Genomic DNA, 17,743 nt, shown 5'->3' on the forward strand with positions numbered 1-17,743 from the left:
AATGCAGGAAAATGAAACTACAGGGGTTAATCTTAAAAAAGAATTCCTGGAAAAACTCGTAAAAACTGTCATCATGACAGTTCTGTATCCCATATCTATGGCTTCACTTAAAGAGCCCTAAAGGACGTCCAAATCGAATAATAACTGAATAACAATTACCATATCGATTACAAGTTAATTCAAAACAACTCCTTTACATCCAGAGGTATATATTCTCTACTAGTATAAATATCTGTTATAATACCACTCAGAGTTGTGACAAAAAGTTTGTGAACCTTTCAGAATTATTAGGATTTCAGCATGAATGGGTCTTAGATGAAGACCAAGTCACATTTTCATCATCTAACAATAAAGCTAGTCTTATTCAATAAACCGCATACACAGCATAGGATAGTAGCATGGTATGTCACTAATCCCTGTAGGGAAATTCACAAAATTTTATATAAACATATCTTTCCTTTATGTTATGATACAGTACTAGGCAAAAGTTTGAGTACCCTTGTTGGAAGCTAGTTTATTCATGAAACATTAGATTAACCGTCTGGTCACAAAATGCATTGATATTTCTTCCCAGCTCTTCTGTAGCATTTCCAAGACAGGTAGGACACTTGTGGGATGCTTTGCGTTCAGTCTCTGAAGTTTGTCCCATACAAGTATTACACAGGTTGCCCACATGTAGTCACATTAATGTCACGATCTGTCGATCAAACTGGACAACTCACTCATCTCACCTACCTCCTTGGCTAAGAGTCTGGGAGTAACAACTTGACTCAAGTCTGTCTTTCTCTCAGCACATCGAAGCCACAACTCGGTCCTGCAGATACATCCTGCATAATATTCATAGGATCCGTCCCTATCTCACAATTGACTCTGCCCAACTACTTGTCCAGGCCATGGTGACTTCCTGTCTGGACTACTGCAACTCTCTCCTGTGTGGCCTTCCACTACTGCCGTCAAACCTCTGAAGCTATTACAGAATGCTGCTGCATGAGTTGTGTTTGATTTGCCAAAGTGTTCCCACTTCATTTCTCTGCACTGGCTTCCTATAGCTGCCCGAATCAAATTCAAGACCCTGGTTATTGTCTACAAATGCATCAATAGAACTGCTCCCAGCTATTTACAGGACTTGATCAACCGCTACACCCCAGCCAGACCCCTTCGCTCGTCTACTTCTGCTCGCTTGGTGGTCCCGCACACAAAAGGTAAAGCACGGAGGTTCTCAGTTCTGGCTCCGTTGTGGTGAAATGACTTTCCCCTCCTACTCAGAACTGCGGAAACTCTGTCTACATTCAAGAAGGCTCTGAAAACTCACTTTTTCCGGACCCATTTTGCCCAAGATGCCTCCAGCTCATGCACTGTAAGTTCATGAGCATCCCCAGATAAGCCTTTATTCAGCTGCTACTCTGGCATTGTATGTGATTGTTTGTGTTATAACACTACAAAAAAAAAAAAAATTGGTAGGAGGGTATCACGATTTGTCTATCATGTCTATCATTTGTCTATCATGTTTTATGCACCTACCTGAACGATGAACGTCGGTGCTGCAAGTGGAAGGTAACAAACTAGGCTTACTTGAGAGTCACATGCCTGCAGCCAGGTTTCTTTCTCTTAATGTAATGCATAAACTGTACTTTTGCGGAGATGTATGTCGCTTTGGACAAAAGCGTCTGCTAAATGAATAAATGTAAATGTAAATGTACATGAGTACCTGCATATAGGCTTTACCATCATTAAACAAATTGTTAAAATCAAGCACTTACGAGATCACGGGAGAAGAAAGTCAAAAAGAGGTGAGTTTTGAGACCCCTCTTAAATGTAGAGAGGTATGTGAAGAAAAAATCCAAAAATAAAAGGAAAACATTTCTCAAAACTGTAATAAAACAAACTGAAAAACAATGTAAAATTAAGAAGAGGTTATCATACACTGCTGAAAAGATTATCGTCTATAGCACGGGAACAAAGTTTAGCCGTATTGACTGTGAATATGGTAGTAAAGGATGCAGCATGTATAAAGCAGCACGTGAAAAGAACAGCTAGCCTGAAAATAACAATAACGAAGAAATGCCAAGGTGCAATAACAAAGATAAATTACCCAACAGCAGCACCCTCTTGTGTGCCAGCATACTACTAGATTCAAGTAAGCACGCACAGTACAATGCCATACCCGTACCGTATGCAGTACTCTTTTTTTTAAATTAAATGTGTACTTTATAGAAATGTAAAAATTTATTTAATTGATTAGGCCTATGTCTTATAACAGTATTTAATGTCTGAAATTTATTAGACAATGATATTGTGCAATTTTCTCCTCCGTGAACCGCCACCTTACCGTGGTGGAGGGGTTTGAGTGCCTGAATGAGTCCAGGAGCTATGTTGTCTGGGGCTATATGCCCCTGGTAGGGTCTCCCATGGCAGACAAGTCCTGGATGACAGACGAGACAAAACGCGGTTCAAAAACCCCTTATGAAGGAAAAATCAAGGCTTTCGTTTACCCCGCCCGGTATGGGGTCACCGGGGCCTCACCCTGGAGCCAGGCCTGGGGGGGGGGGCTCGCATGCGAGCGCCTGGTGGCCAGGTCTACGCCCACGGGGCCTGGCCGGGCTCAGCCCGAAGCCATGACGTGGAGCCGCTCTTCGGTGGGCTCACCACCTGCCGGAGAAACCATAAGGGGCCGGTGCATTGTGATTTGGGCGGTGGTCGGGGCCGAGTGCCCGGCCGACCCAAACCTCGGGCGCCAACTCTGGTTTTTGGGACTTGGAATGTCACCTCACTGGCGGGGAAGGAGCCTGAGCTGGTGCGGGAAGTTGAGAGATACCGTCTAGATATAGTCGGGCTCACTTCCACTCACAGTTTGGGTTCTGGAACCACTCTTCTCGATCGAGGGTGGACTCTCCACTATTCTGGCGTTGCCCAGGGTGAGAGGCGGCGGGCTGGTGTGGGCTTATTAATAGCCCCCCAGTTCAGCTGCCATGTGTTGGAGTCTACCCCGGTGAATGAGAGGGTTGTCTCCCTATGCCTTCGGGTCAGGGAACGGTCTCTCACTGTCGTTTGTGCTTATGCGCCTAGCGGCAGTGTAGAGTACCCGGCTTTTTTAGAGTCCCTGGGGGGCGTGCTGGAAAGCGCTCCCACTGGGGACTCTGTCGTTCTACTGGGGGACTTTAACGCCCACATGGGCAGCGACAGTGATACCTGGAGGGGCGTGATTGGGAGGAACGGCCTCCCTGATCTGAACCCGAGCAGTGAGTTGTTATTGGATTTCTGTGCTAGTCGCGGTTTATCCATAACGAACACCATGTTCATGCATAAGGGTGTCCATCAGTGCACTTGGCACCAGGACACCCTAGGTCGGAGGTCAATGATCGACTTTGTAGTCGTTTCTTCTGACCTTCGGCCATATGTCTTGGACACTCGGGTGAAGAGAGGGGCTGAGCTGTCAACTGATCACCACCTGGTGGTGAGTTGGATTCGATGGCGGAGGAAAAAGCTGGACAGACCTGGCAGGCCCAAATGCATAGTGAGGGTCTGTTGGGAACGTTTGGCGGAGGCCCCTGTCAGAGAGGTCTTCAACTCCCACCTCCGACAGAGCTTCAACCAGGTCCCGAGGGAGGCGGGGGACATTAAGTCTGAATGGGCTATGTTCCACGCCTCCATTGTCGGGGCGGCGGTTCGGAGCTGCGGCCATAAAGTCTCCGGCGCCTGTCGCGGCGGCAATCCCCGAACACGGTGGTGGACACCGGAGGAAAGGGATGCCGTCAAGCTGAAGAAGGAGTTCTATTGGGCCTGGCTGGCTCATGGGACTCCTGAAGCAGCTGACGGGTACCGACGGGCCAAACGGAGCGCGGCTCTGGCAGTCGCTGCGGCAAAAACTCAGGCTTGGGAGCAGTTCGGTGAGGCCGTGGAGGAAGACTTTCGGTCGGCCTCAAAGAGATTCTGGCAAACCGTCCGGCGACTCAGAAGGGGGAAGCGGTGTTCCACAAACACTGTTTACAGTGGAAGTGGTGCGCTGCTGACCTCAGCTGAGGATGTCCTCGAGCGGTGGAAGGAGTACTTTGAGGATCTCCTCAATCCCTCCGACATGCCTTCCGTAGAGGAAGCTGAGGCTGGGGACTTGGAGGGGGACTCGTCCATTACCCTGGCTGAAGTTGCTGAGGTAGTCAAAAAACTCCTCGGTGGCAAGGCTCGGGGGTGGATGAGATCCGCCCCGAGTTTCTCAAGTCTCTGGATGTTGTGGGGCTGTCTTGGCTGACACGCCTCTGCAGCATTGCGTGGAGCTCGGGAATGGTGCCTCTGGACTGGCAGATCGGGGTGGTGGTCCCTCTTTTTAAGAAGGGGGACCGGAGATTGTGTTCCAACTACCGGGGGATCACACTCCTTAGCCTCCCTGGGAAAGTCTATGCCAGGGTACTGGAAAGGAGAATCCGACCGATAGTCGAACCTCGGATTCAGGAGGAGCAATGCGGTTTTCGCCCTGGCCGTGGAACACTGGACCAGCTCTATACCCTCACTAGGGTGCTGGAGGGTTCGTGGGAGTTTGCCTAACCAGTCCATATGTGTTTTGTGGACCTGGAGAAGGCATTCGACCGTGTCCCTCGTGGCATCCTGTGGGGGGTACTTCGGGATTATGGGGTTCGGGGCTCGTTGCTACGGGCTGTTCGTTCCCTGTATGACCGGAGCAGGAGCTTGGTTCGCATTGCCGGCAGTAAGTCAGACCTGTTCCCGGTGCATGTTGGACTCCGCCAGGGCTGCCCTTTGTCACCGATTCTGTTCATTATCTTTATGGACAGAATTTCTAGGCGCAGTCAGGGAACGGAGGGTGTCTGTTTTGGTGGCCGCGAGATCTCGTCTCTGCTTTTTGCGGACGATGTGGTCCTGTTGGCTTCATCAAGTCAAGACTTGCAGCGTGCACTGGGGAGGTTTCCCCGCGACCCGGCCCCGGATAAAAGCGGAGGAAGATGGATGGATGGATGGATGGATTGTGCAATTTTCTATACCCTTGTTTGCAACAACTGTGAAGGAAATGAGAAGGTTTGGCTCTGTAACGGAGGGGGAATCTAACATACACAAATTTCGACTTACATAAGGGTTTATAGAACGGTCTATTTGCGTAAGTCGAGGGGTGTCTGTAGTTGAACCGAACATGGGCACAACTTTTTGAGGGCCATTACACCACACGTCTGTAAACCGGGAGTTTCTATACTTGGTATACCCGTTTAACCATTCTTATTAATGCAATTTTATATATGGATACAATACAATGTTTTTGACTTTGCCAGTACATTCAACACCATGCAGCCAGGGTTGCTTGAGGAGAACATTTGGTTATTGCAGGTGGACGCATACATTGTGCCTGTGCCCTGGATTTTACACTCCCCAATTGGCAGAACAGTTTTTGTGGCTACTGGCTCATGTGTAGACAACGACTCTCACCCTCAGCATACCATCCTGGCTAAACAGAGAAGTACCTTCAGCAACAGACTGGTCTGGTTGTGCTGTTCCAAAGAATGCTACCTGAGGTCATTCCTGCCAACAGCCATTACAGCACTTGTTTGTTTATTCCTGTGTTATTCTAGGGTCTTGAGACACTCCTTGTTGTAGGTATGCTGTTGTAGCCACTTGCCATATTCTTTTGTGATTAATAAAGTACTTTTTTAAACCTACCTTATCAATACAACAGTGTTGCAAACCACCAACCTGGAGATAGCTCACTGTTGCAGACTGAAATGCTTTTGTATAACTTTCACTAACCCTGTCAGTATTTGATTCAGCAAACTTCTGAACATGCCGCAACTTAATGACATTGTTTGTAAAGACAGTAGGGGGGGCGCGGTGGCATTGCATTAATAAGAATGGTTAAACGGGTATACCAAGTATAGAAACTCCCGCTTGAGGTGCCTTGCGGTGTCGTCATCCGCCCCCCGGCCCCACGCCCGGGTAGGCTCCGGTTCCCCGCGACCTCGTATGGGACAAGCGGTTCAGAAAATATATGTGTGTGTGTGTGTGTGTGTGTGTGTGTGTGTGTGTGTGTGTGTGTGTAAAGACAGTGTCTAATAGCATGAGGGTTTCTGGGTCAAAACCCAGAATTGTTGAATGAGTTAACATAAATAACTCCAGAAAAAACTGATAGCTTTACAAATAGGTAAAATTGTAAGTCTATCTGCATAAAGGTGTTGGCTAAGCAACAAAACAATATTCTCTATTTAACAAACCACAGAAGTTATTTGGAGCCTTCATAAAAACAAAAGCAAAAACTGTCTCAAACTAAACTGCCTCTGCATATGCAGAGCTCCTCTGTTCTTATTTTCCTCCCATTGACACTTTTACATTTCCATTAGATCACCTAATTCTGATTTATGCATTTATGGATTAGTGTCTGAAAGGACGGCATGCAGCATCGGGCCACAATCTCCGCCTGACAGGCGACCGCGTCTCATTGGAAAGGGCCCTGATGGAATAAATGCTGACTGCTGACTCCTCCAATTTCATGGCACTTCTCAGTGTCACCCTGACTGCCTTCTTCTAGATTGAGATATTTGCAAACTGTCATTTTGGATAAATAGCTGTCTGGAATGACAACATATATGGCCCTCAGGTCTCATTTTAAAAGGGTTTTCTGACATGTCCCAGCTCTGCCTGTACTGCTTGAGACCTAGAATAGCAGCAACAGTACCGGAGAGTGCAAGTAAGAGAAACCTATAGCACACCTCTCAAAACACCTACCATGGCGTCACTCATATTCATTAAGTTATGTGGGCATTATCAATAAGACACCTCGCAATCATTTGACCCCATTAGCCAGGATTAATCCCTGTATCCATCCATAAACCGAAATGACTTTGGACAGTTTTCTGGTAAAATCAGAATATGCAACATCTACTGGAACCATAGAAACAAGACATGTTTTAGTTTTGTGCATAAGGCATCAGTGATATTAATGTAATGTTCCAAAGATGACATGTAAAGACAGCATTTCTTTATCTAAAAATAATGTTTTTAACATTTAAAGCAATATTTTTGTAGTGAGCAGATTCAGTTATATGTTTTTGGAGTATTCTTCATGATTTCATCTGTAAGACAAGAACATTTTTATCATATATTATATATATAATATATATATATATATATATATTATATATAAACTACTGCTCTTCCTTCCTACATTATTATTACCATCTTTATCCCCATATTTTATGAAACAGCCATCTGATACAGTAACTACAACTGAACAGCAACTGTAATATCATAAGCAAGTATTTACCACATAGACATTTAAGATTTCCCTGATAAAACTGAAACACTATAGCCACAAATTAGTTAACATCATTATATGATGTTACCAGGACCTGAAATTGACTGAATGTGATCCCTGAAGGACCTAGTCTGCAGAAATAATTTATAATGTAACAGCTAGAAAACATGTTCAAGTTATCAGGTTTGGGACCTGTTCCACTGTTGAAGAGCTCACATTACATGTGGCTCTGTCTTAACTACGAGTGTTCAAAAAAATGAAAGAAATGCCTTTTTTTATTGTCTTTCTACACAAGCATAAAAGTCAGTCTCCATTCCACGTGTTCTCTTTCAGAAGACAGAAAAAATTAAAGGAAAGAAGAATTTTAGGGTAAACAGAAATTTGATATCCTGGATAAGATCATGCATTAATTTATATCTAACTTTAAAATACTGATGATAGATTGTGCCAATAATTGATTTATTAAATTACTGTAAATGCAATTGTATCAAAAAAGCTCTAAAATAATGAAATATCAAATTCTGTCTTTGTTCAACTTTGTTTTTGTTATACTAGCGAGTATGTTATGTATTATAAAAAATCCCAAATTATATATGAAAATGCTTATTGATGATGTGGCACAAGCTTGCACCGCCAGGCCTTAGTTTAACTTCCTCATTCTTGTGTCAGATTGCAAACTCTAAATATAGGCCTTTCTAGTGAGTGATTCAATCACTTGCAAAAAGCATTTTTAAGGACTGAGGTGTAATCAATCCTTATGTAAAGTTCTCAAACCAATTCAAAGCATTAAGCCTCACACATGATGATGCACTGATATCCAAACTGCAGCAAGAAAACAGACAACCAGTGACTAGGTCTGAGATGAGTAGATTCTTGCTCAAGCAAAATGGACTTTTCTATTTGAATTTAAAGAAACAAACTGGCAAATCATTAATTTAGCTGATAAACATGCCTATAGCCAATACTCTTTTCATTTTTAGCACAAGCTGAATACAAACTATTATAATTGCTTCAATACAATGTACAGTATATTCCAAAAAAATGTGGTCAGTTTGGTCTACACACGAAAAAGTGATTAAACCACAGACTTGTGTAACAACTTCGTACTGACTAATACACACATTAATATACACACACACTGTCTGAAACCGCTTGTCCCAAGCGGGGTCGTGGTGAGCCGGAGCCTAACCCGGCAGAGCATAAGGCTGGAGGGGGAGGGCACACACCCAGGACGGGACGCCAGTCCGTGGCAAGGCACGCAAGGCAGCTTGAGTCAGTCAAAACAGACAAGGTCAGTAGGCTTAGGAGAGGCCTAGAAGATCTCCAGATTGATGTAAATATTATACACAGTTTAAACTAAAATCTCAAGACTTCACGTTTGACCTGGCACAGATATGGTTCTTCTATTTTGTATTCCTAATCAAAGGTAACAGTTGAGATCAATTCATCAGTGCCAGTAAATGAGATATAATAGCATCACAGTGAGGGGGCGGCCTGTCTTTAAGCTGCCACAGTGTTTAGTATCTCTGTTATTATGTTCATGGCTGTAATGTGATATGTCACACTGTTGCTAATATACTTCTGCATACTGTCATCTGGCTGTAATGCTTATCAAGTCTGCACTGATTATTTACCCTCTTGTCAGGGGCAATTATGCCTGGATGTGCTTGGATGAGAACTGTGGCTGTTATTAGTGGTGGAAAAGTATGGTGTGACACACAACTGCTGCTTCTCCTCAGTGTTCTGTCAGGTGCAACTATTAAGCTGCTTAGAAAATCGGTGAAGCACAGGTGAACTGATATTGTGACTAAACTTTGCAAGTGAGACAAACAGAGAAACTGCTGTCTAGTTTTCAGCAATAATGCCTGCTGTCATACTGGCCAGCATAATAGCTTCATCAGCATCAACTCCATTAACATTCTACATAAATACCCTTAAAGTGATTACACTTCGCGTACATAGTGGGGGGGCATGGTGGCGCAGTGGGTTGGTCCGGGTCCTGCTTGGGGTGCTTTGAAGCGGACTGGCGTCCCATCCTGCCCCCCCCCAAGCCCTCAGTCCCAAGGCTTACGCCCTGTGTTGCCGGGTTAGGCTCCGACTCTCCGCAACCCCGTGTGGGACGAGCGGCTTCAGACGGTGTGTGTGTGTGTGCATGCCTACAGTGAAAGAGTTTAAATTTAAAATTTAAATCAGTTTGCTAATGACTTCCTGGATACAAGCATCAATCAGTCAATCAATCAATCAATCAATCAATCAATCATTTTCTTTTCAGAAAAAAGCATGCTTCTAAAAAAAAGTGCATCTTGCTTGACCTTCTCATTTCACTGAAAAGTGCAAATCCCTGTTCCCTGGCAGAGAAGGCTCACTGCCGCCTGATTTAAAGAGTGCATTCTTGTCTGGGAGTCCTAATTATAGCTTTAAAAGTGTACCCATGAGACGCTGAAGGAAAACATAAGGCCCCCTGGGTAATCAGCTCCCTAAAACTTCCACTGTGGAAAAGTTATTGAAAGCCCACAGTTCCACATCTGCACATCCAGGCCGGCTTTGAGATGCAACAACGTCACATCTCAGCAGGTTTCCAGCAATATAATTTGACAGCATTTTCAAAGCTTACCAACCTATTGCGGTATATATACAGAAGCCTACAGATCCCAGTAAGACAACTAGAAACTCTTAATTGTATCCTGTGGAAAATATAGGCAACAGCAGATGCAATAATAAGTAGGATTGTAGGCTTCTGTTTAATATTATGGTTTAGCTGGATATGCTGGTATGAAAATAGAGCAATGACAGATATTATGTATTCAATCTTTTACTCATGCGTGACAATGTAAAACTACTGTTCATTCACAAACATTTTTTTTTTTTTTTTAAAGTTATCTGGAATAATCGGTCTTGGACAGCTGAACCTGAATCTTGGACGGCAATTTCAAACTGTCATGATAAAGATGAATTTATAATGTGCTAAAACATTCAGTAAATTTTCACTAATAACATTTACAAAGTAAAAGTGCTCAGTCACAAAAATAGAGCTCAGACAAAATACAAAATCTTGCAGTTTCAGAAGCAGGATAACTTGCAGAGTAGGAACAGTAACAGCAATGCCCATTTTCTGCTCAAAAATGGCTTATAATATTTAAACCATTCATTCAGCTGGGGAGTGAGTAAATCATGGAAATGTAAAGTTTTAAGGCAATGTCCTTAACCGCTACTAGCTATCCACAAAATTATTAAAAGAAGTGGACTTTATAACAAAAAAAAAAATATGACCATACAACAGAATTATGTAATATAATTTATGAAACACCCCTCCGTGAACCGCCACCTTACCGTGGTGGAGGGGTTTGAGTGCCTGAATGACTCCAGGAGCTATGTTGCCTGGGGCTATATGCCCCTGGTAAGGTCTCCCATGGCAAACAGGTCCTGGATGACAGACGAGACAAAACGCGGTTCAAAAGCCCCTTATGAAGACAATCAAACCAAGGCTTTCGTTTACCCCACCCAGTATGGGGTCACCGGGGCCTCACCCTGGAGCCAGGCCTGGGGGGGGGGGCTCGCATGCGAGCGCCTGGTGGCCAGGTCTATGCCCACGGGGCCTGGCCGGGCTCAGCCCGAAGCCATGACGTGGAGCCGCTCTTTGGTGGGCTCACCACCTGCCGGAGAGACCATAAGGGGCCGGTGCATTGTGATTTGGGCGGTGGTCGGGGCCGGGTGCCTGGCCGACCCAAACCTCGGGCGCCAACTCTAGTTTTTGGGACTTGGAACGTCACCTCACTGGCGGGGAAGGAGCCTGAGCTGGTGCGGGAGGTTGAGAGATACCGTCTAGATATAGTTGGGCTCACTTCCACTCACAGTTTGGGTTCTGGAACCACTCTTCTCGATCGAGGGTGGACTCTCCACTATTCTGGCGTTGCCCAGGGTGAGAGGCGGCGGGCTGGTGTGGGCTTATTAATAGCCCCCCAGTTCAGCTGCCATGTGTTGGAGTCTACCCCGGTGAATGAGAGGGTCGTCTCCCTACGCCTTCGGGTCAGGGAACGGTCTCTCACTGTCGTTTGTGCTTATGCGCCTAGCGGCAGTGTAGAGTACCCGGCTTTTTTAGAGTCCCTGGGGGGCGTGCTGGAAAGCGCTCCCACTGGGGACTCTGTCATTCTACTGGGGGACTTGGGAGCAGTTCGGTGAGGCCGTGGAGGAAGACTTTCGGTCGGCCTCAAAGAGATTCTGGCAAACCGTCCGGCGACTCAGAAGGGGGAAGCGGTGTTCCACAAACACTGTTTACAGTGGAAGTGGTGCGCTGCTGACCTCAGCTGAGGATGTCCTCGAGCGGTGGAAGGAGTACTTTGAGGATCTCCTCAATCCCTCCGACACGCCTTCCGTAGAGGAAGCTGAGGCTGGGGACTTGGAGGGGGACTCGTCCATTACCCTGGCTGAAGTTGCTGAGGTAGTCAAAAAACTCCTCGGTGGCAAGGCTCCGGGGGTGGATGAGATCCGCCCCGAGTTTCTCAAGTCTCTGGATGTTGTGGGGCTGTCTTGGCTGACACGCCTCTGCAGCATTGCGTGGAGCTCGGGAATGGTGCCTCTGGACTGGCAGATCGGGGTGGTGGTCCCTCTTTTTAAGAAGGGGGACCGGAGATTGTGTTCCAACTACCGGGGGATCACACTCCTTAGCCTCCCTGGGAAAGTCTATGCCAGGGTACTGGAAAGGAGAATCCGACCGATAGTCGAACCTCGGATTCAGGAGGAGCAATGCGGTTTTCGCCCTGGCCGTGGAACACTGGACCAGCTCTATACCCTCACTAGGGTGCTGGAGGGTTCGTGGGAGTTTGCCTAACCAGTCCATATGTGTTTTGTGGACCTGGAGAAGGCATTCGACCGTGTCCCTCGTGGCATCCTGTGGGGGGTACTTCGGGATTATGGGGTTCGGGGCTCGTTGCTACGGGCTGTTCGTTCCCTGTATGACCGGAGCAGGAGCTTGGTTCGCATTGCCGGCAGTAAGTCAGACCTGTTCCCGGTGCATGTTGGACTCCGCCAGGGCTGCCCTTTGTCACCGATTCTGTTCATTATCTTTATGGACAGAATTTCTAGGCGCAGCCAGGGAACGGAGGGTGTCTGTTTTGGTGGCCGCAGGATCTCGTCTCTGCTTTTTGCGGACGATGTGGTCCTGTTGGCTTCATCAGATCAAGACTTGCAGCGTGCACTGGGGAGGTTTGCAGCCGAGTGCGAAGCGGCGGGGATGAGAATCAGCACCTCCAAATCCGAGGCCATGGTTCTCAGTCGGAAAAAGGTGGATTGCCCCCTCCGGGTTAGGGGGGAGTTGCTCCCTCAAGTGGAGGAGTTTAAGTATCTCGGGGTCTTGTTCACGAGTGAGGGAAAAATGGAGCGGCAGGTTGACGGACGGATCGGTGCAGCATCCGCAGTGATGCGGTCATTGTACCGGTCTGTTGTGGTGAAGAAGGAGGTGAGTCGTAAGGCGAAGCTCTCAATTTACCGGTCGATCTACGTTCCTACCCTCACCTATGGTCATGAACTCTGGATCATGACCGAAAGAATGAGATCGCGGATACAAGCGGCAGAAATGAGTTTCCTCCGCAGAGTGGCTGGGCGCACCCTTAGGGATAGGGTGAGGAGCTCAGTCACCCGGGAGGAGCTCGGAGTAGAGCCGCTGCTCCTCCGCATCGAGAGGAGCCAGTTGAGGTGGCTCGGGCATCTGTTCCGGATGCCTCCTGGATGCCTCCCTGGTGAGGTGTTCCGGGCATGTCCCACCGGGAGGAGGCCTTGGGGCAGACCCAGGACACATTGGAGAGACTATGTCTCCCGGCTGGCCTGGGAACGCCTTGGGGTTTCCCCAGGGGAACTGGAGGAGGTGTGCGGGGAGAGGGAAGTCTGGAGGACTCTGCTTGGACTGCTGCCCCCGCGACCCGGCCCCGGATAGCGGAGGAAGATGGAATGGAATTTATGAAACACTTTTATATTATATATTATGTAAAAAAGATATAAAAACAGTTCTTTTTTACTGTTCTGGGGGAAAAGCAAACTATGTATGGATGCAACAAAAAATGTATATTCCAGGATCACTTACAGAATTTAAAATGTCAAGGACATGTCACAGTAAAACAGAGCTGACAACTGATCTATGTGTAAATCTGTGTGTTTCTTCTATGGCAGTGTGGAAAGTGACAGGATGTAGCAAATGAAGACAAGAGAGCTGTCAGAAACAAGCTGTCGGTTCGAAAACGATCATGAATTCATTTTTTTAATTTATAAGAGATGCATCAAGTTTGTTGTCTGAGAAGCAATTTATAGAGTCCAAGTATAGAGCATTAAAATGATTCTTATTCAACTGACTAAAAACACATGAGATGAGCAAGAAAAAACCCATTGCTTTGGACTTCTCCAGACCATGCTGTGTAAACATGACTATAAAATACAATGAAACCTAGTATTTTAGTACAGAACATAAATAAGGTACATTTAACTAAACTATCCATGCTATTCTACATTGTGTTTAAGCCATTTTTATTCAAGCGGCTGCCAAGATAAGCAAAATACAACTGAAAGAAACAAGCAGACTGGTTGCAACTATTCCTTCACTCAGTTTACAGTACGCCAAATAAACCGAAAACAAAATGTTGTACAGCTGGTAGCATAGTGGTTGGAATTGCTGCCTTTGGATCCAAAGGCTGCAGGTTGAAATCCCCCCCTCCAGTTGTAGTTCCCTTGACCAAGGTATTTACCCTAAATTGCTCTGGTGAAACCACCTCATCCTGTCCAGTACTAAGAGCTTGTTACAAATATATAAACCATTAAAAAATATACTAAACTCACAATAATACAAATAAATAGGTGTCAGCAATTAGATAATTGTTCAAGGCCATTAGCAGTACAAAGTGTTTCTTCTCTATTGTTGTTAGGTGTTATTCTCTGTTTATGGAGTACTTTTTATACAAACTCCTGCCAGTTACTGAAGCCCTAAATCACCAGCCAGACAAAAGTTGCTCAAACTGTGATTGAGGGTGAAAGGCATCCTTAATTACACTTCTTAGCCTTCCTGTTCACAGCAGCATCATAAATATCACAGTGTTGTTTTTGTGGTTTGCCAATCACCTTTCCTGCCATATTAACTGTTTTAAAGAGCTTGCATTTGCTGTTCCCACTCAGGATTATCATACCATGCTGTCATATTAAAAAGATAATATACTTCCCTACAATATTTCAAGAACGTGCTGGCTAATACCAAAGCTCCATAATCTCTTCATTAAACACAGGCACTGAGTGGCTCACTTAGAAATACACACTGAACAGGGTCCTTAATATAACAGCATGTAATCATATGCATTCACATTTAAATAAATGAGTAAATAAACATGTACATTAGCTGACATCTCTATAGTAACAAACTCCAATACATTGTAAAAATGAATAAATTATTCAGGTTTATCATACCTGTGGGCTTAGCTCCTACATGCAGAGAGCTTTAATTATTCAGAGTAGGAAAGGAGAGAGAAAAGACTTAACCAATGGCTGTGGGTGAATGAATGGAGATTTATCACAATGTGCCTGAATGCTTCTTCCAGTATCACTGAATTTGGGAACAAATAATTTACAAATTATGCCAAGATGACAAATTTTCGTACTGACTCCCAGGTGCTCCCTTTCTAATGATTACCTCATTTCTTGGTGCTCTATTGACAGCACCATAGCTGCCCCATCCTGATTTCTGCTGACACTGGGGAACCCTCGGAGATCTGGGTCAACCTTTCGATGTCCACTGACGATGCATGGTCTGATGAGGATTGATTGGGATGGCCCTAGCTCTTAGATACAATCTAATCAGCGTTCAGACAGGTTTGTGTAAATGAGCCACTACTATCAACAGCAGGAAGTTAACTTTGTACGTGGATGGGCTAAGGAATAAAACTTTGCTTTTAACCTACCCAGCAACTCCTACTGGAGCACCTGTTGGGCTCCTGGGTAAGAAAGTTGTGCCAGCCACCCCTTTGCCTCATTCAAGCCTTTTTAGAAAAGATCTGTGCCTGCAAAGCATGCAGAGAGTTCTGCTTGTCTGTGCTGGAGTCAGGGGCCCTCCTTTAAATGATATAGCAGAAGTTCAGATGGCGTAAGACAATGACAGCTTACATTGTGCTCTTCATTATTTAACCCCTAGCCAATATTATATTTGGCAAAATACTGAGTTCCTAGCTACCAGCTGCAATATTTAAAGGTTCATAATTCTTTTCTTACTGATGTTTTCAGAAAGAAATAGTAAAACGTTTATTTTCAAGAAAACTGGTGTCTCTACATTTCAACCACCGTGAAGTCCTGATAAAAAATCCATTGAGCTGTGTATTCACTTCGCACTTTTCCATGGTGTTTCATCTTTGTCCAAGTTATAGTGTAGACTTGTAGTTTTGATTGGGTGTAACAGTTTTGGTTGTATAATAGGTATATGTTTACTCCATACACATATATTGTATATCTTATTAAAATATTATTGTTATTTTTATTAATTAATTGCTTGCTATTATTATTCTTACTACTGTTCAGTTTTATAGCTCATTTTTCCAATAGAAGCTACGTTTGGCCATTTTACATCTAAGTTCTGCAGCATTTTGAGCTGTAGTCAGAACAGAAATGTTTTATGACTGGATGCCATCACTGATGTCAATCCTCACTATTTTATCTGGGCTTGGGACCAGCACAGACTAATCAGTGGCTGTGACTACAAGTGATTTCATGTTGCCAATTCACCTGAACTGCATGTCTTTGTGAGTGGAAACTGGAGCGCCCGGAGTAAAACCACACGCATACAGGAAGAACATGCAAACTCCACACAGACTGAGCAGGGATCAAACCCACGTTCTCTCACACCACACAGGATATTGATTCATTGCTTAGCTGATGCTGATCACATCAACAGCACATGCAATATAGAACTTTGAACTTTGCTTTAAAAGTAAAATGAAAAGATTTATCTAATTTCAGTCATATTACATTTATCTATTTTTATGTGTAAAACAGATTTACCAAAGACCAAGGTTATTCACTTGTTAAGAGATTCATGGCTGATTTGTCACTTGAGCTTTAATCTAAAACAAGGTTAATAACTACATCAGTATACTATGGCAAAAACAGGGAGACTGAAGTAAAGGTTTAAGATAGGAGCATTCTAACTTGACAGCTGCCTTTCCAACAGTTATGCTGATGGAGCACTAATAGCTAAATTACTCCATTAGCGAATATTATAGATACTCTTTTGTTGGCCCAGATGGTATTTTCACTCACTGACCATTGTCCATTTCTTTTCATCTCCTTGGCTTTGGCCTTTTTTACTAAAGGTGTGTGCATTTTCTCCTTTCTACTCTCAGTTTTTGGTAATAAAAGCAAAGTACTGTAAATATATGTTCCAATTCAAGCCCCCAGCACACAAACATAGAGTAACATATAATAGCACAACACTGAGGATGCCATACATGAATAGAGACATATCACTTCTATGCTGTCCTTGTTTGAGGAACAAGGTTCATACTATGAAAGCAGTGTTCCTTGTGCTTCTGTGGTACCAATTTTCCCGTGGGTGCTTTTCATGTAAGAGCAACTCTCTGAGTAGAGACTCCAGAGTCTGGTGGCAACGACTGAATGACTACTACTTCACCCCTTCAAGGCACATCAGCCTTCGATACACAAATTACAGGTGCATTAGAGCTATGCCAAAGGACTGCAGGTCATGGGGGACAATGAAGGGACATTCACAGGTGTCCTTCATCAGTGTGAAGATGCAGTTCCAGTAGGGTCCAGGAACAATAATACAGGTTGTTAATATTAATAACATTACAGTCTGCATGAAGGTAGAACAAAACAAGACCTCCAGATGATTCATATTAATTCTACACTAACTTTCTTTTTCATTACTACACAGACAAGGAGGCAAAAACAATGAACCTTGTTATATGAAGCAGTTTCTTGGTATCACATGTCCTAAACATCTGTTAATGTTGAGACAATAAAACATGCTATAAATATATATTCAAAGTGTAAGAAACTGAAATGTATAAACATGAAAACCTGAAAGTATGGTTCAGACATGGAAACATACATCTTGCTTAACTAACAAATACTTGATTTTAACTCATAACTGTAAAATAGAATTATAAACACACACACACACACACACACACACACACACCACACACACACCACACACACACCACACACACACCACACACACACAATCTGCAATGACAGCAAATAAAGAAAGAGTAGTATTTCAATATTATGTTTAGAGTATGGTGGTTTACTTGTCCACTTCCCTTTCAGACTATACTTCCATGTTGCAGCTCCTACAGTCTTTATGCTACTATTTCTTGTGTTGCGTTATGGTAAGAAGAGACTCTAGGGAGGTCTGCAATTTGGCTCTCATAATGTAAATGGCTGAAACCAAGGATGAGACAGCTAACAAAGGTTTCTACAACCTCTTGCATTTTCTTGAAAAATCTAAGCAAT

The sequence above is a fragment of the Scleropages formosus genome, chromosome 11 (genome assembly GCF_900964775.1).
Source record: "Scleropages formosus chromosome 11, fSclFor1.1, whole genome shotgun sequence".
NCBI lineage: Eukaryota > Metazoa > Chordata > Actinopteri > Osteoglossiformes > Osteoglossidae > Scleropages > Scleropages formosus.